General features: G+C 38.4%; 1 pseudogene; it reads right to left on the bottom strand.

The window, feature by feature from the left end:
• Positions 1–14,329: 14,329 nt before the first annotated feature.
• LOC120530670 lies at positions 14,330–15,070 on the bottom strand (annotated as a pseudogene).
• Positions 15,071–22,723: the final 7,653 nt, after the last annotated feature.

Below are 22,723 nucleotides of genomic sequence, written 5' to 3'. Positions count from 1 at the left end.
ATGTCATTTTGGGTCTGCGTGATAGCGGGTTGCCTGCCTGATATATTTGGTATGAATGAATAGCTATCATTTACTGTGTAGAGTAAAATAACATTTGTAGAATTAAAACCCTTGAAGACATAAAGTAATACATTCTTGCAGTGAATGTCATATTTCCATCATTATCACTCAAATGATGTTTTTTGAAAAAAAAAAAAAAAAAGCTTCTGTCAATAATTCCCAAGGTCTATATACTGTAGCCCCTTAATCAGATGAGGTGTGGATACTATTATTTTAAATAAGATTTTCTATATAAGTTTTCCTTTGTCTGCTCTAAGCATGTCTTAATATAGAGATCTAGGATAAAGACCCACCTGCTCTCCCTGGTTTTTTCTTTGTTGATTTTCCATTTGCAGGTAGTAACAAAAACCCCACCACACATTAGCAAATTGCAAGCTGTGAAATATTCAACCAAATCATAATAGTTTTTTATGGTACTGTAAGTGTGTCTCACTTTGGTCACTTCACCTGCTTAATAACTGTATACTATATTACAAACAGTAAGTTAACACAATCTTAAACACTCATATGTATATTTGAAGGGTCGTACATTTAAGCATTTAAGGGGAGTAGATATGGTGGTTGTGGTAGTTCCCTCTTGGATTATTGATCAGAATGAAAATGATAAATTAGAAATGAGAGTTGGGGATGTTGCCCCTGGAGAGTTAGTGTGGAATATGCAGCCATTTACTCCTGGTACGCCATTGTGAAAAATGAAAAATAAACTGCTTTACCATATACCTACTTCAAGGACTGGGTTTAATAGCAAATGGTGGCCAGTAAAATGTACAGTTTTTCAAACAAAAGAAAAACTATTTGAAGCACATTACATTTTGGAATAAGTAATTATATATCATATTTAGTTTCTTTTTTTGTAAGCAATGAGTAATGTAATGTTAAAAGTAACATTCCCCAACACTAGCCACTATTATCTGTTATTAGTACCAATAACCTACTCTTTTTATTTTACCTAAGTAATTAATAGTCTTAATTAATATTTGTAGACATTATCAGTATTATAGATAGTAATCTGACCAATGTTATTAACAATGTTACTTGGTTGTAAAATTAATACTTTTAGTCCTGTTGTATAGTGTATACTGATGCTTATGAAGCATTACATACCTTCGCTTCTAAGGGTACAAACAGATCAATAATTCTTAACTGTTGGCATTTTCTATCATTTTAAATATACCAAGCATTTTCTTCATTAGTAACTTTACTATTTCTTTTCTACATGCTTTATACCGTGACTTTTGCTGATTTAATTCACAGTGCTATTATTATTTATTTTCTGTAAGAGCCTGTATTATGAAAAGTGGGAAATTGTAAATTTCTGTAATATTATAGCTAATAATCTGGTTGATATTATTATGATATGGATCTTTTCACTTACTATTGTATACATGAACTGTAATTAGCATTTAAAGTAATTACTATTATAGAATTATTATAACATTTTTGATGCTATATTTCTTCTCAAGAAATATTAACTTTATTACTTCATTCATAATAGCTCTTTATTACTCCACTGTTGGAGAAACTGGTTGGTTTCTGATGTGCCTAGTTGAATAAAGTTTCAGACTACTGGGATTCTTATGTTCCTTTAATTTTTTACCATTTAAATATTTTGAGATATTACTTATTTTATGTGCAACTTGGTATTATTCCTTTATAGGTTTCACAATCTTTAATATCTCCCTACTCCTTATAAATGGGTGAAATCACACTGTTCCTCCACTCTTCTGGTATTCTGTACCGGTCAGTAAGTTATCAGATATGCACCGTGTTCACTGTTTTAGAACTACCTATTTAATATTAAGTAGTAGTCACTTTTGCCTCCATAATTTTTTCAGGTCCAGATTCATCAAGGTTCTTGACCATTCCTTAAGGATTTTAGTCTATGCTGACTTAATGTAATCACACAGCTTATACAGAGTTTTCAACCACACCATGTGGCAAATCTCCAATTTCACCTTAGCCCAAAGATGCACTGCTGTATTGTAATCCAACTATTTGGATTAACCAAGGTCAGTGTTGTGTCTGTAAAACCAGCTAGAGATGATGTTTGCTTCGTGACATGGCTCATAATCTATCATAAAGAATACATTTGAAAACATTGGCAGTGGTCTCCCCTAGACTTTATCTTATACTCAAATATGGGGATGGATATTTGAGGAGTAAACCGCAAGACAAGTATTATATTTTTATATTATGTACATTAAAGAACCATCAACAACAAATCAAATCAAATTAATTAATATATTGAACAATTATAATAAAAGTAAAGTTAAACAAATTGGACTCTGCAGCTACATGAATAAAAAAGTACCACTTCTGATTACCGGAAATAGCTCAAAAGTTGATAGAAATCTACGTTTTGTACCTAATACTTGTATACAAAGTTTGGCTGAGCTAAGTGAAAGCGTACTCATGTTATCGTGTTTACATACACACAAACACACACACACACAAACACACACACACAGACATAATTCCAAAAAGGGAGGTCTAAAACGTCGAGATTCATCACAATCTCGAAATTGAATTTTTAGATGATTACAACACTTTCCCTACGAGAAAGTAAATCAGACTCGGGGAGGTCTAAAACGTCGAGATTCTTTAACATCTCAAGGTTGAATTTTTGGACGATTACAATGCTTTCCCTATACTTCGTATACGAGAAAGTAAAAATGGAGTCATTTGCCATAATAACAGTATCATCTCCAGACAGATGAGCAGCTTCAGTGACAGACTGCTGTCACTGTCCTGCTTCACTGACAGACTGAGGAGATTGTTCCTCCCCCACACTATGTGAGTCTTCAATTCCACCCGGGGGGGATAAACGTTAATATTATACAAAGTTATTGTCTGTTATACCTGCATTTTTATCACTCTTTAATATAACATTGTTTATTATATTGTATACTGCTGCTGGAGTATGTGAATTTCCCCTTGGGATTAATAAAGTATCTATCTATCTATCTATCTATCTATCTATCTATCTATCTATCTATCTATCTATCTGTCTATCTATCTGTCTATCTATCTATCTATCTATCTAATAGGATGGCACACAGTTAGCAACAATGATTGGGTATACAGTGACATGCTTCTTCTTTCAGCTGCTCCTGTTAGGGGTTACCACAGCGGATCATCTTTTTCCATGTCTTTCTGTCCTCTACATCTGTCCTCTCTGGCTTGGTCTCCCAACCATCCAACTTGAGCCGACCCTCTAATGTACTCGTTCCTAACAGGGACATGAGGTCAGGGGATCATGAAAAGTAAATAACTAATAATGATAAAATAAATTTGTCCAGCAGTCTGTGCTATAAATTTGTTTTATGTATGATTCCAATAACTTTGATCATTTTTATAGTCAAAATCACTGAATTGGCACATTTCCTGTTTGTCACCCTAACCTGCTGCACATCTTTCCCAGCGCGGTCCATCTGTCTAGCTAATCGGTACAGGTCCTTTTCTCCCTCCTTAGTGTCCAACCTCTCATACAACTCATCATATGCTTTTTCTTTAGCTTTCACCACCCCTCTCTTCACCTTACACTTTATCTCCTTGTACTCTTGTCTACTTTCAGCATTTATGTGACTACCCCACTTCATCCTCGCCATCCACTTCCTATGTATACTGTCCTGTACTTCCCCATTCAACCACCAGGTTTCTTTTTCCTCCTTCCTCTGTCCAGTTGTCACGCCAAGTACCCTTCTTGCTGTCACCCTTACTACATCTGCTGTAGTTGCCCAACTGTCTGGTAAGTCTTCATTGCCACCCACAGCTTGTCTCACCTCCCCCCTAAACTCAACCTTGCAGTCTTCCTTTATCAACTATCACCATTTGATCCTTGGCTCTGCCCTCACTTTCTTCCTCTTCTTGATCTCCAATGTCATCCTACAGACCATCATCCTATGCTGCTTAACTACACTTTCCCGTGCGGTCTTCAATCTCCTTCAGATTGACTCATCTGCATAGGATGTAATCTACCTGCGTGCATCTTCCTCCATTCTTGTACATGACTCTATGTTCCTCCCTCTTCTTAAAATATGTATTCACCACAGCCATGTCCATCCTTTTGGCAAAATACACTATCCTCTGACCTTCTTTATTCCTCTCCTTGACACCATACCTACCTATCACCTCCACATCTCCTCTGTTCCCTTTACCAACATGTCCATTGAAATCCGCTCCAATCACCACTTTCTGTCCCTTGGGTACACTGTTCATCACTTCATCTTCTTTCTCATCCATCACACACCCAACTTGCGGGGCATATGCACTAACAACATTCATCATCACACCTCCAATTTCCAGCTTTGTAATCATTAATCTGTCTGATACTCTTTTCACCTCTGAAACACTCTTGGCATAATGTTCCTTCAGAATAACCCCTATTCCATTTCTCCTCCCATCCACACCATGATAGAACAATTTGAATCCACCTCCAATCCACTTGGACTTCCTCCCCTTCCATTTAGTCTCTTGCACACACAATATATCAACCTTCCTTCTCTCCATCATATCTGCTATCTCTCTCCCCTTAACAGTCATTCTGCCAACATTCAAAGTTCCTACCCTCAATTCTACTCTCTTTACCTTCCTCCTCTCCTCCTGCCTCTGGACACGTCTCCCCCCTGTTCTTCTCCTTCTTCAGCCAACATTAGCCCAGTTTCCACCAACACCCTGTTGTTAACCCGGGACTAAACTGTCCGGTAGAGAAATTTGTATTGTTGTCCGCATATTGAATTGGCAAAATTTTACACCGGATGACCTTCAATGATGCAACACTCCCCAATTACCAGGGCTTGTGTCCAATATGAAGAAACACAATGGTTTGTGCGTCCCCTGTGGCTGGGTTAGTGGCCTGCTATTTACACCAAATTTGGGTCCTACTATCTTTATAAGAGATATGCCAGACCATGAGACATTTTTTGTCCAGTTTTTAAGATTATGTGCCTAATGTAGTCTCAATTTCCAGTTCTTAGCTAAAAAGAGTGTCCTTCTGATGCTGTAGCACATCTTCTTCAAGGTCCAACCAATTGTGCATTCAGAGATGCCCTTCAGCACAGCACTACTGTAAGCAGCTGTTGTTTGAGTATTTGTAAGCCTTTCTTTTACCTTAAAAGAAGCTGTCCATTGTCCTGTGACCACTCTCATTAGTAAGGTGTTTTTACTCACAGAGCTGCAGGTCACTGGAAATTCCTATATATATATTATATTCCTCCATCCTCCTTAAATTCCATAGACTATAATCCGGGAGGACATCTTTTTCTGAGATGCTGGAACAACCATTTGATGTTACTAGAACCAACAATTTTACCACAAAGTCAGTTAGATCACATGTCAATCACCATGCTTAATATATGGAGTTGCATGACTTTTGCATTTACTTATTTGGCTGATGCTTTGTGATCTGTTTGGTTACATTTTTTTTGGCTTTCCAGTTGGAGTAGAGGGAGGTCAATCAACTTGCTCATGGTCACGCAGTGTCAGTAGCAGGATTCAAATTCCCAGTCTCAGGGATTGAAGTCCAGGGCCTTAACCACTACACCAGACTGCCTGCCTATGAATGGAGGAACAGGCAAAATGTGTTAATAGGTTTTCCTTAATAAAATGGTCACTGTGTGTATGGCTTTACAACTTCTCATAAAAAATCGCAAAAAGGAAAAACATACATGTTTAAGACTAACAGAAGGTCCAAAAATGTATGTGAGAACTATAAATGATAGAATATCTAAAGACACCAACAAAGTGTTTCAGATTTATTTCTTGTGCCATTTATTTATTGGGTGAGAAAAATCCCAAATAACAGAAAATAAAAAGGATTACCTTTTTTTCTGGCACATTGTTGCTAGATGGCCTATGCTAGCAAGACCATGAACCCAATTTTTCAACTGAATGAGAGCATTTGTTATCCTTTAATCAGCACAACATTTTTTTATTTAATAAAGTGGCAAGGCAGCACTTTATGTCACTGTTTTTGCTGCCTATAGATGCGCACAATCACCGCTTTGACATGAAAGTGGAGAGCTGCTATGGGAATGAATGTTGTTTTAAATTATATTTTAGAAAGATCAAGCCCTTTAAAAGTGGAGAAGCACACACAAGTGCAATATTATCTATCTTACTGACAGCTGGAAGGCTGGTATTCTAGATTCAAGCCATTGATTTCCTGCAATATTTGATAGAATTTTTTAATTAAAAGCCTGTTAATTGGCACAGAAAGCTACACATGTCTCTTAATTGTGCATAGACAATGTTTTTATGCACGTGTGTGTGCAATATATGAAGCTGTGAATTTTGAAAGATGGGCCAAATTTTGAAACATTTATTGAAGTTACTTTGAAGGTGAGTCTATAATTAAGGCACAAAATCAAGATTAAGTCAAGTACTACAGATATCTTACACTGCACAATATCAGAAAAACAGCGTCCTCAACATGAAGTGTGGTGGTGGCAGCATCATGCTGTCAGGCTGCCTCTCTGCAGCAGGCCATGGAAGGCTTGTGAGGGTAGAAGGTAAAATTAATGCAGTCTGTTAGAAACCAGCACCTTGGGAGATATTATATTCTCCAGCAAGACAACAGCCCCAAGCATAAAGCCAAAGCTTCAGGAATGGCTGAAAAACCATAACATTAATGTCTTGGAATGGCAGAGTTAAAGTCCAAATCCCAATCCAATTGAGAATGTATGGCTGGACTTGACAAAATCTTTTCACTTACCATCCCCATTCAACCTGATAGAGCTTGAGCAATTTTGTAAAGAAGAAGAATGGAGACAAATGTGTTCAAATGTGCAAAGCTGGTGAAAACCTGTACACACAGACTCAAGGCAGTCATAGCTGCCATAGTTACTTATATTCAGTACATACTTGAAGGAGTTAAGTACTGTATTATCGTAGTAGTTCCCTCTACTTACCCTTTACCTGTTTTCCCAAGGGTAAGTGTACTCGTCAAGTTCATTATCAGGTTGGTCTACTGTAGCACTTTAACTCTTTGAGAGCTGAATATTTTTTCCAAAAAAACGATGGTTTCACACTAAAATCAACATAAAACGTCTGTTGCTGCATGCTGTGGCTGCCAGTTTGCTAAGAATGTGCGGCAGGCTTGCTGCCAGGCTGTCTTTGTGTGGCTGGGACAGCAGCAGCGGCAGTCACGGTCGCAGTCAATCACTTATATCAAAATCTGAGTCTGACTAGTTATAGTCCAGTTCAGAGATAATAGGCAAGACGTCATCCATGGAGTATTTTGCTTTTCATATTCGCTTTGATCTCTCGCCAGATGTCAATGCCATTTTTGCCGTTGTGTGCGCCTTGCTACTCACGTGAGCGCATGGAATCTCGGTCAAACCAATAAATCTAACTTTCCTTCTAGTAATGAGAGTCCAACATAACGGATGATTTTGTCACAGTTTACAGTTGATTACCATCCTTTTTACAAAAGTCGACAACAGCCCTGAAAGAATTAAGATTAACACACACATACATAGCTATAAGCATACACACAGACCCTAACAACAACAGTGCCCCATGAATGACACACAAATGCTGATTAACCTCTAGCACAAGTGCTTTAGGAAAAACACAGCCTGTCACTCTCTCAGCACTTCAAGAGACTTACTTATTATCGGCACAAACAACATACAATGTTTTAATGATATCTCAGACCTAAATATTATTTTTGGTCTACAAGAATACATTTAGACATACAAAGGCTCAGCCTCTTTGACTATAGGCCATTTATCAGCCAAGAATACCTTACTTTACGTTCCCTACTATTGAGTGGAGCTCTCACTCGCAGCCTTAATAAACCTCACAGCCTCAGAGGTAATGGCAAACCTCCGGCTGCACCAGGTGCTCTAAGAAATCTAACTTATTACTTCAATCACACTAGACATTGAGACAAAGCATAGAAAGTTAAAAGCAGCATGGTATTTATTACAATAAAAATAATAATACTGGAACATAGAATAATAGAAAATAGGACTGATAGAAAAGTCTGGATATATATTGTCTTTTGAAAAAGCTTTCAAAAAATGTTACAGATGACAAGGATGAATGTCGCAGACGGCTTGTGGTCTAGCACTCATAGTTGCTCATGTAACATCTTCATCTCTTCTTCTTCCTCCTCCCTCCTTCCTTACTTACTTACTCACTATATCGCTCCTCAGATAAGGCATATTTATTCTAAAATTCTATTGGGGAGTTTTGCAAGATAGTTAGATATTCTGATTGGTTGGCTATTAATATGATGAATTAATTCACTGTCCGTTTTCCCAAACAATAAAACTTTTTTATGTTCTCTGAGGTGTCACTATGTCTTCCTTTCCCAGGCTGTAAAATAATTTGATGTCCATCCTTTCTCAGGTTATAAAGTAACTGAGCAACCAGCATGTCTTCCTTTCTTTGTTGGAACAGCTGTTTTAAAACTGAGGTATAACTGGGAAGAAGACATGCTTTGATTTGTCCTGAATGCAGTTCATTTGTTGTCTTGAACAAAATATAATGGAAATATAAACCAAAATGTGCAGATTTTGTACCCCACAACAGGTACATACTTATTTTTTTGTGTTTTTGAATTTTAATTAATTTTTACCATTTTTAAAGAGTCTTTTTCTGTTAATCAATGTCGAAAAGCCAAATCATATTACATTAACTGTGATTCAGTGTTGTGTAACAATAAAATATAATAACGTCTAAGTGGGTGAATACTTTTTATAGACACTCTAATTATTAGCTAACCAAGCTTAATGGACTGAAGGGTCTTCTTTCATTGATTAGCTTCTGATGCTTTTTATGCTTCTAGTGCATATAAAAGTCGGGATGACTGGGTGATCTGCTGATTAGGAAATACTTTATTTATAAGGAGGGGCCCAAAGCTGAAAGTGGTGTGGCTTCAAAAATAAGGGCAGAATAAAACTTATCTCTCCTCTTCCAGTCAGTGCAGAACATCCACAGTAGACACAGAAACATGATTATCAGTTAAATCATGGTGTGCTATGAGTTTTGAGGAAGCGCACCTTTGGCCATTTTCAAGGTGGAGGCAGGGGTTATGCCCATCTTGAAATTAAAATACAGTGTATAAGGTTGGGATGCAGGGGTAGTCAACCAGTTGATGAGGATTTACGTCACCATTTGTGGACTTTATACATAAAACAAAGTGCACACTGTCTCGTGATAGGGCAGATCATCTCATTGCTTAAACCACACAGAGCAACCAAAGCTGAAATGCAGTCTACAGCTAAAAGGTGTGAGGAAAGTGGTAGTTGTTTATTTTTATTTTTAAATTGCTGTAATTGAAATAGTGTATTTGAGAATGTTATTTTTTAAATGAAAATTTCTGCACACTGAGAAAATTTGTAAAGACAGGAAGCTAACCAAAATGATCCTGCTGTATAAAAGGGGTGAACCACCTAACTATAAGCCAGTAAGCCTAACGTGTGTCACAGATAAATTAATGGAGGGATTTATTAAGAAGACTGTGCAGGTGAATTAGCAAATACTCAATATGGATTCAAATGTGGAAGGTTGTATTTCACCAATATGCTGGAATTCAATGAGGAAGCAACAAAAGCATACGAAAAGAGAGCTGCATATGATTATTGTTTAGCTTGATTTTCAGAATGCATTTGATAAGCTACCACATGAAAGGTTAGTGATCAAACTAAAAACTGTGGGAATTCAGAGCACGCCGTGTAAATGGAAATGCAGTTGACTCAAACTCAGGAAGCAAAGGATCATGGTGAGGGGATTTTTTTCAGAAGTGGTGTCCCACAGGGGTCAGCGCTTGGGCACGAAAATAACCAATAAGTTTGTAGATGATTTTGATTTGATTTGATTTGATACACTTTGTTAACCCCCAAGAGGAACCTGTCTTTGTGTGAAATAAAGGTCAAGGAAGGTTGGACTTGAAGCTGAAATCACGTTTATAACCTCTAGTCATTAAGTAGATTTGCAGACTGCAGTTACTGGTCTTGTCACTGGACCATGCCAATTTACATGGCTGAGAAAGGCTGGGCATGTCAAATTTAGCATACCAATTTTCCAGCACAGTTCCCACAGCCAAATAACATGCTGTCTGACAGAGGGTTAACAGGTATGGCAAATACAGCAATATTTTTACACTCTGTTTATTTATTCCATTCTGTCCTGGTATGTAAAAATATAAAGCCTCAGATGGAACAGCTTCTCTTCTTTTTAATGAGGTCCAAAACTGTCATAGTCCTTATTCCCCATTGCTACATTATACACATTGTGTTTCCAGATGAGTATTCATTGGTTGTCATCTCTGATGCAGACACAGCCCATAAGAGTAAAGACAGAATCAAATAGATAGATCGGGGTGGGCAATTATTTTTCCAAAGGGGCCACATGAGAAATTGGAATGGTTTTCGTGGGCCAGAATAAATATAATATACTTAATATATATTTAATACTTATAAAATTCATTAATTAATTTCCAATATACAGTATATGATATCCCACAATAAGAAACAGTAAATGAAACATTACAATGAGAAAATGTGGAAGATATATATTATATATATATATATGTATATACAATATATATATATCCATCCATCCATTCATTTAACCCAACCCGCTATACAGTAATCCCTCCTCGATCGCGGGGTTGCGTTCCAGAAACCCCAGCGATAGGTAAAAATCCGCGAAGTAGAAACCATATGTTTGTATGGTTATTTTTATATATTTAAGCCCTTAGAAACTCTCCCACACTGTTTATAAATATTCTCCACACAATTATACAGTAAACCCTCGTTTATCGAGGTTAATCCGCTCCAGACAGATAAATGAATTTCCACGAAGTAGGATTCTTTATTTATAAATCTAATATTTTTGTAGAGCATAGAAAACCTGTTTACAACCTTCTAAATACGTTCTTTAACATTATTAAAGCCCTCTAGACATGAAATAACACCCTTTAGTCAAAAGTTTAAACTGTGCTCCATGACAAGACAGAGATGACAGTTCTTTCTCACAATTAAAAGAATGTGACCATATCTTCCTCTTCAAAGGAGTGGCGTCAGGAGCAGAGAATGTCAGAGAGAGAGAAAAGTAAACAATCAAAAATCAATAGTGCTGTTGGGCCTTTAGGTAAACAAAGCACTGCGATAAAGCGGCCGCAATGAAGGGATCAATGTGAAGGTATTCTTTCAGCATTTTTTAGAGGCATGTCCGTATCTTCTAAGGAAACGGCCTCTGTGCAAACAGCCCCTCTGTTCACACCCCCTCTGTCAGGAGCAAAGAATGTCAGAGAGAGTGAGAGAGACAGAGAAAAGCAAACAATCAAAAATCAATAGCTTTGAAGTGTGCGAAGCACCGCGCGGGAAGCGTATCTTATATCATTGAGGAGTTTTATTTAATACGGAATACGTGCTCTGATTGGGTAGCTTCTCAGCCATCCGCCAATAGCGTCCCTTGTATGAAATCAACTGGGCAAACAAACTGAAGAAGCGTGTACCATAAATTAAAAGACCCATTGTCCACAGAAATCCGCGAACTAGCGAAAAATCTGTGATATATATTTAGATATGCTTACATTTAAAATCCGTGATGGAGTGAAGCCGCGAAAGTCGTAGCGCGATATAGCGAGGGATCACTGTATCCCAACTAAAGGGTTATGGGGTCTGTTGGAGCCAATCCCAGCCAACACAGGGCACAAGGCAGGAAACAAACCCCAGGCAGGGCGCCAGCCCACCACAGGGAGCACACACCCACACACACCAAGCACACACTAGGGACAATTTAGAATTGCCAATCCACCTAGCCTGCATGTCTTTGGGCTGTGGGAGGAAACCGGAGCACCCGGAGGAAACCCACGCAGACACAGAGAGAACATGCAAACTCCACACATGAGGACCCGAGAAGGGAACCCATGTCTCCTAACTGCGAGGCAGCAGCACTACCCACTGCGCCACCGTGCCACCCTCTATATTTATATATATATACTGTACAGTGCATCCGGAATGTATTCACAGCGCATCACTTTTTCCACATTTTGTTATGTTACAGCCTTATTCCAAAATGGAATAAATTCATTTTTTTCCTCAGAATTCTACACACAACACCCCACAATGACAATGTGAAAAAAGTTTACTTGAGGTTTTTGCAAATTTATTAAAAATAAAAAAACTGAGAAATCACATGTACATAAGTATTCACAGCCTTTGCTCAATACTTTGTCGATGCACCTTTGGCAGCAATTACAGCCTCAAGTCTTTTTGAATATGATGCCACAAGATTGGCACACCTATCCTTGGCCAGTTTCGTCCATTCCTCTTTGCAGCACCTCTCAAGCTCCATCAGGTTGGATGGGAAGTGTCGGTGCACAGCCATTTTAAGATCTCTCCAGAGATGTTCAATCGGATTCAAGTCTGGGCTCTGGCTGGGCCACTCAAGGACTTTCACAGGGTTGTCCTGAAGCCACTCCTTTGATATCTTGGCTGTGTGCTTAGGGTCGTTGTCCTGCTGAAAGATGAACCGTCACCCCAGTCTGAGGTCAAGAGCGCTCTGGAGCAGGTTTTCATCCAGGATGTCTCTGTACATTGCTGCAGTCATCTTTCCCTTTATCCTGACTAGTCTCCCAGTTCCTACGCTGAAAAACATCCCACAGCATGATGCTGCCACCACCATGCTTCACTGTAGGGATGGTATTGGCCTGGTGATGAGCGGTGCCTGGTTTCCTCCAAACGTGACGCCTGGCATTCACACCAAAGAATTCAATCTTTGTGTCATCAGACCAGAGAATTTTGTTTCTCATGGTCTGAGAGTCCTTCAGGTGCCTTTTGGCAAACTCCAGGCGGGCTGCCATGTGCCTTTTACTAAGGAGTGGCTTCCATCTGGCCACTCTACCATACAGGCCTGATTGGTGGATTGCTGCAGAGATGGTTGTCCTTCTGGAAGGTTCTCCTCTCTCCACAGAGGACTTCTGGAGCTCTGACAGAGTGACCATCGGGTTCTTGGTCACCTCCCTGACTAAGGCCCTTCTCCCCCGATCGCTCAGTTTAGATGGCCGGCCAGCTCTAGGAAGAGTCCTGGTGGTTTTGAACTTCTTCCACTTACGGATGATGGAGGCCACTGTGCTCATTGGGACCTTCAAAGCAACAGAAAGTCTTCTGTGACTTTCCCCAGATTTGTGCCTGGAGACAGGATTGCCTCGAGGTCTACAGACAATTCCTTTGACTTCATGCTTGGTTTGTGCTCTGACATGAACTGTCAACTGTAGGACCTTATATAGACAGGTGTGTGCCTTTCCAAATCATGTCCAATCAACTGAATTTACCACAGGTGGACTCCAATTAAGGATCTCAAGGATGATCAGGGGAAACAGGATGCACTTGAGCTCAATTTGGAGCTTCATGGCAAAGGCTGTGAATACTTATGTACATGTGCTTTGTCAGTTTTTTTATTTTTAATAAATTTGCAAAAACTTCAAGTAAACTTTTTTCACATTGTCATTATGGGGTGTTGTGTGTAGAATTCTGAGGAAAAAAATGAATTTAATCCATTTTGGAATATAACAAAATGTGGAAAAATGATGCACTGTGAATACTTTCTGGATGCACTGTATATATAAATTCTGTTTAATGAACAATCACAAAAACAGTTTAGAAAATTTCAACTTTTGCAATGTTTAAAAAAACTAGCATCATAACTTAACGTAAAATTGCAGCATTAACTTTCAGTAAACCAAACATGTCAAACAGTTGATCAAACAAGTGTGGAGCACAGAATTATTGCACTATTTAAGGAACATTTATGAAAACAATTTAGAAAATGTGCATTTTTACAGCATTTAAAAAATAGCATCATAACTTTATTAACTAGTTTTCAATGACCAACATCACATTAATTTACCTCAGTTCTTTTGGCGTTCAGTGAGAGAAATCTAGCCTGTTTTGGGCTTGAACAAGTGCACTGAAGTCAGGTTGAATATCTGAGGTGGATATGCGAAGGACAGCACACAACTGACCATCGCTGTGAGAAGATCTATATCTGGATTTGTTAAATTTTATCACTGAGAATGTTTGTTCACAGATGTAGGGAGATCCTCTGAGCATGCCTCCTCAAGTGTGGGAAGATTTCCTCTTTGAGAGAGGAATAAAACTCTACCAGTGATACAGACTTAAAATACTCTGCCAGTAGATTATTAGACTGCAAATCAATGAGTACAAGCTGGACATCACTGGGTGCATTATCCACACTATAAGTAAAGGGAGAAGAAATCATGTGCATTTCACTCTCAACTATTTTGAAGTCTTCAAATCTTTTTCATAACACACCCTGCAGTGCCCCTAACGTGGATGAGTATTTGTGTTGGCATGTGAGTGAGAATGTTGCCCTCTAATTGACTTTAAAGAAACTTCAACTTTCTCATGAAAGCTGTCACCAAGCTGTGCAAAGAGGCCCTTGCCTTGCAGCTTGGTATTTAGTTCATTTATTAGCGCAGTCACATCAACAGCAAAGGTCAGATCTGCAATTCAGTCTGTATCTGAGAGCTCTGGAATGTCTTTCTTTTCACAAAACTCCTGAATCTCTGCTCTCATACTCTCAGGTCCCATACTCTTTTAAGCACCTTGCCAAGGCTGAGCCATCTCACAGCTGTCTGGTAGCCTATGTCACTATGTTCACTTTCATGCTCCTCTAACAGTGAAACAAACTGTCTGTGATTCAGTGCTCTTGCCCTGATGAAATTAACTATTTTAGTTACAACATCAACAACATGGCTAATTTTTAGCACTGACTTGCGCAACATCTCCTGATGAATGATGCAATGCAAAAATACCAATTTCTGTTCTGGGTTAATTTCAGTCACTTTATCTTGCATCCGCCTCAAAAGTCCAACATTTTTCCCTGTCAGATTTAGACAGCCATCGCTTGTAACACCTACCAGTTTGTCCCATTTTAGTCCCAGCGTGTCCTTGGATGCATTTACCTCCATGAACAAATCACTCCCCGTTGTAGTCCCTTTCATTGGCCGAATAGCTGCCAGCTCCTCCATCATCTCAATGTCTTTCGTTAATCCACGTACAAAGATAAGTACAGTACCTGGGCTGTATCACTGACGTCACAGCTCTCATCCAGAGCCAAGGAAAACAAGACAAAATTGTCAGTTTTCTTTTGCAGTTGAAGCGCCAAATTCCCCGCGATGTTCTTGACCCGCCTCGTTACAGTGCGCCTCCAGAGAGACACATTTGCAAAGGCGACTTTTTTCTCAGGGTATATTAGCACTGAAGAGTCCACCAAACAGTCTTTGATAAATTCCCCATCAGAGAATTGCTTACTATATCATGCAATTTTGTGACATATTACAAAGCTGGTCATGACTGTATCTATCTATCTATCTATCTATCTATCTATCTATCTATCTATCTATCTATCTATCTATCTATCTATCTATCTATCTATCTACGAGTGCTGCATCCCTGGATGAGTTGAGCTTTGTAAAAAATCCTTGTTGCTTTTGCAGCTTAGCTAGCAAATCTTCCGATGCTCATGCCTGCTATGCATCAGTGAAATTCTTGTATTTTTCTCCGTGTTTACTCTCGTAATGGCGATTCAAATTGTATTCCTTAAACACCGCTATATGTTCTCCACATATAAGCACACAGCTTTACCTTTGATTTCAGCAAATAAATATTTAGAAGTCCACGCCTTGTTAAAAACTTTACATTCTGCGTCAATTTTTGTTTTTTTAACGTTAGCTGACATATTTAAGGGCTAAGAGCAAATTTCTTGGAAGCTGTTCAACACATTCGCTGACGTGCATAAGCGCACTGATAATTAAGATAAACAATAGTGGCCTTCAAAATAAAAGCCGTGTAATTGTATTTTGTGCACCTATCACAAAATAATAGATGTCACTACAGTTTTACTACGAACTAACATAGGCCGGTCAAAGGTAGTCAGCGGGCTGGATGTGGCCCACGGGCCGTAAAATGCCCAGGTCTGAGATAGATAGATAGATAGATAGATAGATAGATAGATAGATAGATAGATAGATAGATAGATAGATAGATAGATAGATAGATCTCTCTGTTTGATTTTGTCTTAGCGAATCATGGACTATTCAAATGGCCTTCACAGGAGAACGCAGCCAACTGCCTCCAACTTGTTAAGATTGAGAATCAATCATTGGAAAAGTCATCTAATATGTCATGGCCTTTAGATATATACTGTACAGTGGGGGAAATAAGTATTTGATCCCCTGTTGAATTTGTAAGTTTGCTTACATACAAAGAAATGAACAGTCTGTAATTTTTATGGTAGTTTCATTTTAATGGAGAGAGACAGAATATCAACAAAATCCAGAAAAAAACACATTACATAAAAGTTATAAATTGATTTGCATGTCATTGAGAAAAATAAGTCTTTGATCTCCTACAACCCAGCCAGAATTCTGGGCCCCACAGATTGGCTGTGTGCTCAGGTGACACACAGATTACAATCAATCAATCACAGATATTCCTGATCTCAACTTGTTACGTGTATAAAGCACAACTGTCCACAGAATCGATTTCTTCCTTTCCAACAACTCCACCGCCATGGGCAACACCAAAGGGCTGTCAAAGGATGTCAGGGACAAGATTGTAGACCTGCACAAAGCTGGAATGGGCTACAAGACCATCAACAAGAAGCTTGGCGAGGAGGTGACAACTGTTGGTGCGATTATTTAGAAATGGAAGAAATATAAAATGGCCATCAATTGCCCTTGGACTGGAGCTTTGGATTTTTTGGTTGATATTCTGTCTCTCTCCATTAAAATGAAACTACCATAAGATTAGAGACTGTTCATTTCTTTGTAAGTGAGCAAACTTACAAATTCAGCAGGAGATCAAATACTTATTTCCCCTACTGTAATGTACTAGTGAAGCTGCACCTGGAGTACTGTGTACAGTTTTGATTTCCATATTACAAAAAAGATGTATTCACAGTAGAGAAGGTACAGAAGATTGTGGGACTGAGAGATATGAGCAATAAGAAGAGTTTGAAGGAGTTGAACCTTTTCAGTTTAAGCACATGGACAGGTGATGGAAGTGTTTAAACTTACGAAGGAAATTAACACAGTGGATCCTGGCTGTTATTTTAAATTAAACTCTTCAACAAGAATACGGGGGAATGGTTGGAAAATTGATAAGGGCAAATTGCACACAAATCTTTGAAAGTGTTTTTTCAGACAAAGAACAATAGACACATGGGGTCAAGTAGACCGGTAGCGAGTAGGACTTTGGGTCGTTCAGATCTGATGTGATATTATGCTGAATGTAGGTGACATAGGATTGTAGAGTTTATTGGGCTGCATGGCCAGTTGTCATTATAATTGCTCTAATATTCCAAAGTCATTTTCTGGTATGCTTTGGTATGTTATGTCACATTACATTATGTTACGTAAATGGTGAATTTTTGTTTTATAGGGACTTCTTTATCCCTAACTTCATCTTTTGCAGAATATTTAAAACAATAGAAAAGAGAAAACTGCTAGAAATACTCAGAAACTGGTGGAAACAAATCTTCAAAACATACTATGTAATTCTGAATGTCCTGTACTCAAGCACAATTTTGAGCCCAACACAAAGTGTGTAAAGAAGCCAGAACAAAGATGCCTGACAGTTTGGAAACTGCAGAGGAGGTATTAATTAACTTCTACTGAATTCCTGATCCGCATTGAGTAAATGATTGCTGTGTTCATTAGTTCTTTTGAGGTGATGAACCAAGGAAATAAAATCACTGAAGCTAATTTTGTTTTCAATTATTGCAACCTCCAGGAAAAATGAAGATTTAAATTACTTGAAATTTGGAATGTCAAATGGTTTAAACACCACAGAACCAGCAATTATTTGAAATATTCAAATCACCGTTTAATGGAATTTGTTATCAATACTATGACTTGTAAAGCTCTTCGGCATTCTGATGTTACAGTATGTGAAATTAAAGATGTAATAAATAACTGTTTAGTAATTTATTTATATTGGGATTTCACAACACATTGTATAGCTCAGGGAAGACATTAAGACACTTACCAGGTGAAGACGGGCAATAGAAGCAAAATACATTTTTAAAAAGCTGATACAGTATGTTGAGTTAAAACATAATCCTGTTCAGCACTGAGTTTTAGCTAAATTTGCTGTACAAATGACAAGACATTCAATGACAGAAGTTTGTTTCTTTTTTAGTGTAATCACAGAAACGAGCACATCTAACAAACCCTGATGTCATGTATTGAATTACTGTTGGAGACATGTGCTTCCAGCAGTACACTTAAATGGCTCAAGGAAAGAATAATTGTGTTTCAGCGGAGCTGTTAGCTGATAAATGGTCAATGAACACATGAACTAAATTTGTTTACACTTACAAAATTGCACAGAAGATAGAAACTTTCAAAGGAAAATGAGAAAAATCATCAAATACCCTAGATGTGTCATTTAACAAACTAACAAACTTCACTGTTATCAAATTCACTTTGATTAGCTTGTATGTTATGTATGACTGCAGAATAGAGTTCAATAACCTTTACAGTAAATTGATCTGTGACAATGCGGGTTCGCTTCACACTCCCGTCTGGCTTCTGGGAGTCCTCGAACCTGACACCGTCGGTAATGTCACCGATGAGCTAGGCAATGAGGCACAAACAATGAAGCAAGGGGATGGTGCAAAAAGTGTAAAAGTACTTTTATTTAAAATCAACAAACAAAAAGAAACAGTGTTCAAATAAATAGTGCAATGCATTAATTCCTTAAATAAATAATCCAATAAAACAGTTCTGAAGTGGAGGTTAAAATCCAATAGAAAACACTCTTCAAAAAACAACGAGGTTAAAACAATATCTGGAAGCAGTCTTTTTAAAAACAAAGCCTGGTGCCTTCTTTTACTTGGCGGCTCCCCTGCTTCTCCCATCAGTCACCAGCCACAATCATAGCCGCGTCGGGATTGGCATTCATTTGTCTGCTAATCAGGCAGTACAGCTCATCCAATGCTAATTTAGCATTAGCTCGCGATGGGATATAAACAGCCACTATCAGGATGGAGGAGAACTCTCTTACCGTCTTGAATGGTCTGCATTTCACTGCCAGATATTCCAAGTTTGGGGAGCAGTATGTTCCAATAATGTTTGCAGCTGTACACCAGGATTTATTAAGGTACAGCGCCAGCCCTCCACCTTAACATTTAGCGGAAGCTGCAGTCCTGTCTGCCCAGAACAGAGCGTGCCCCTCTAGCTCCACCACAGCGCCTGGGATGTTATTATCCAGCCAGGTCTTGGTAATAATTGCCGCATAGCTGTCTACCCCATATGAGGCGATCCTCAGCTGAATCTCATCCATCTTATTGGTGAGAGACCTGGCATTAGTGAGGAAGAGACTGGGAAGAGCCAGTCTGTATGGGTTAGCATGTAGCCTAGTGCGTAGTCCACTCCTTCTGCCCTGCTTTTGTTTACAGTGTCTCCTCCAAAAACCTCAGTAGTCCGCCGTACCTCTGATGGAATAAAGTCTTTGACAGCAATTACATCTTCAAGTCTTAATGAATTTGGGCAATTTATCCCATTCTCCCTAGCAGATCCCCACAAGCTTCTTTGGACTGGATGGGAAGTGTCTGCAGACTTCCCTCTTCAGGTCTCATCACAGATGTTCAAACGAGTTTAAGTCTGGGCTTTGGCTGGGCCAGTCAAGGGCAGTCAGAGACTTGTCCCAAAGCCACTCCAGCAATTTCTTGGCTGTATGCTTCAGGTCATTGCCATGCTAATAGGTGAACTGTGAGTCAGTCTGAGGTTGTGTACACTGTAGACCAGGTTTTGTTCAAGGACTTTTTGGTGTTTGGCTGCATTCTGTTTTTCTGTCTCTGCCAGTGAGAAGCATGCCAGTAGGAGGATGCTGCCACAGCCATGCTTCACTGTAGGGATCGTATTAGGCAGGTGATAAGCAGTGCCTGGTCTTTACCAAGAATAGGGTGTGGGGTTCTGCCCAAACAGTTGAATTTTTCTTTTATCAGACAAAATAATTATTTCCTCATGTTCTTAGACTCCAAGCAGGCCGTCATATTCCTTTTACTCAAGAGGCTTATGTCTGATTGATGCAGCAGTGCTTAGATGTTCATCCTTTTAACAGGTTCTCAGCAGAGACCACCTGAAGCTCTGTTAATTTTTTTTAACAGTGATCTTTTATCATTTAATTGCCATATACAATTTCTTGTATTAGGAATTTGTCATTTTTCACATACCCCAACTTACTCTCCATAGAGTGTTTTGGGGTCAGAGCGCAGGGTCAGCTATTTGTACAGTGCCCCTACAGCAATTGCAGGTTAAGTGCCATGCTTAAGGGCTGAACGGAGTAGCATTATTGCTGTCACCTCCGGGATTCAAACCAGTAACCTTCAAGTTACCAGCCCAGGTCCTTTAGCCAGAGAGCCACCACTCCACCTTACAATGACAATTGGGTTCATGCTCACCTCTCTGACCAAGCTCCTTCTTGCTTGGTTACTCAGAGAAAGAAAGAGTCCTGTTTGTTTCAAACTTCCTCAAATTCAAGGAAAACACAAAAACACAAGCTTTAGAAATGGTTTTGTACCCTTGCCCTGATGTGTGCTTCACCACAGTTTAATCAGAGAAGTCTACAGAAAGTTTCTTGGACTTAATAACTTGGTTTTTGTCTTGAACAACAGAACTGCATGTCTTGAGGACATTACATGTGCCTTTCTAAATGATATCCAATCACAGGTGGACTCCAGTCAAGTTTTAGACACATCTCAAGAGTAGCTGAAGTAGATAGGGTGTACCTGACCACAATTTGGAGTGACACAGCAAAGGTTGGGAATACTTATATAAATTAGTGCTTTAAATTTTTGATTTTTAATAAATTTAAAAAAACCTTTACGAAAACATGTTTTCACTTTGTCATTATGGGTTATTGAATATAGATTAATGGGCAAAAAATACAAATTTATCCATTTAAAATTAAATTCACAACACAAAAAAGTGTGCAGAAAGTTAAGGAGTTTGAATACTTTCTGAATCCACTGTAGGCCCCTGTAACAACATAGAGCTTAAAAACAAAATAGTGCAAAATAGTAAAAGATAAGGTAGACTAATAATAATAGTAAATTATTATTATTATTATGATTATTATATAATGACCACCGTTCTACTGAATTTTAAATAACAATAAGCATAATATCTAACTGCAGGTATAGGCCCATATACTATTTGTCCCTTATACTTATTTTAAAGGAAGTTACAGAATTCTGCAGTATGGTTACAATTTGATGTTTGACAGCTATAAATAATTAAACTAACAAATCACATTATTATAATGACAATAGAGTGAAAAATGAAGTATTTTTACTAGAGAATGTGTAACACTGTAGTCTTGCAACTCTAAATGTGAGTCCTTGAGACATATTAGATAAAAACTGAAATATTTTTCCAGGGCATTTTGCCTACAATGAACAAAATTGAACAGGCTGAAGAATAATCTCACTAGCTTCACTGTAAACCTTTCCTCAAATGACTTTTATGCTCACACTTTTATTATAGCCTGAGCTTAAATAGCACTGATGTATTTTACTGAATTTAGTAAATGCAACAATTTGTAGTATTTATAGGAGTGGCTAGTCAAATAAGAGGCATACTCCTTATAAACACATTTTATTATAGGCCTATTATGCCTGTTGCTTAAAGGTTTTTTTTATTGTTGAATAATTAAAAACTGTTTGGGGAAAATCCTAGTAGTTATATCCTCCTTCTAATTTCTTTAAGTATAGTATTATGGATCAACATAATTTGTAAATATTAAATGTTTAAACATATAAAATAACAGTATTGAATACCTGATCACGTTTTTATTACTGATACAAGTAATTGGAGTGATGATGTAATACATTGTTATGCTAACACTGGTAACTGGAGTTCCAGTAGGAGGAAACACTGCAGTAGTATGCAGTACGCGTTCAAACAGTATCCCAGAAGAAGATATGCCAAGGGCACCAGAGTTAAAGGGTGCTCATGATGGAAGCAAATGGGGTAGCCACCCTGTATGCCTTGCATTTAAAAGGCAGCAATATAATCTTTAAAATTTTGTTTTAGGTCACATGTGCAAGTAGTGGGGTTCTAACCTGGCACCCCATTTAATTAGAAAGGTTTTTTTTTCATCCAAGTGGAAAAACAAGTGGAAAAAAATTAACAGACTAGTGATTCAGTAAGCGCAGGGTGATCTCTGGTTAGAAATTAATATTTTCTTCCCTGGAGGATCTGTCCTCATCTGAAGCAGTGTCCAAAATGAGCATCGACTTCTGGTCTGCATGCTCTTTAAATCACAGAAGGAGTAAAAAGGGTAGGACATTTGGTGATGAGGTGGAAGTGATGTGAGGGGTTGCGAAAGGTTTTCCTGTCTCACTATAAAGGGAAATGTGGTTACTGACTTATCCTTCCACATCATTCTTACCTGATATGAGCCAGTTAAATGTTCTCTGGGCATGCACGGTTAACAATTTATACAATTCCATAAATATTTCAAGATATATATATATTGTCACACAACTGTGCAGGGCAGGGAGTTTAAAGGCTCTTTTGGTGGTAATTGTCCTCAACACCATGGGTCTGGGTTGTTGTTAATGCCTTTGTTTTGTTCCCCCTGCAGATCGGCAGATTGGCAGCCAAAACACCTGT

The sequence above is a fragment of the Polypterus senegalus genome, chromosome 6 (genome assembly GCF_016835505.1).
Source record: "Polypterus senegalus isolate Bchr_013 chromosome 6, ASM1683550v1, whole genome shotgun sequence".
NCBI lineage: Eukaryota > Metazoa > Chordata > Cladistia > Polypteriformes > Polypteridae > Polypterus > Polypterus senegalus.
The sequence above is the reverse complement of the archived record's forward strand: the minus strand, read 5'-3'. Positions and strand labels throughout refer to the sequence as shown.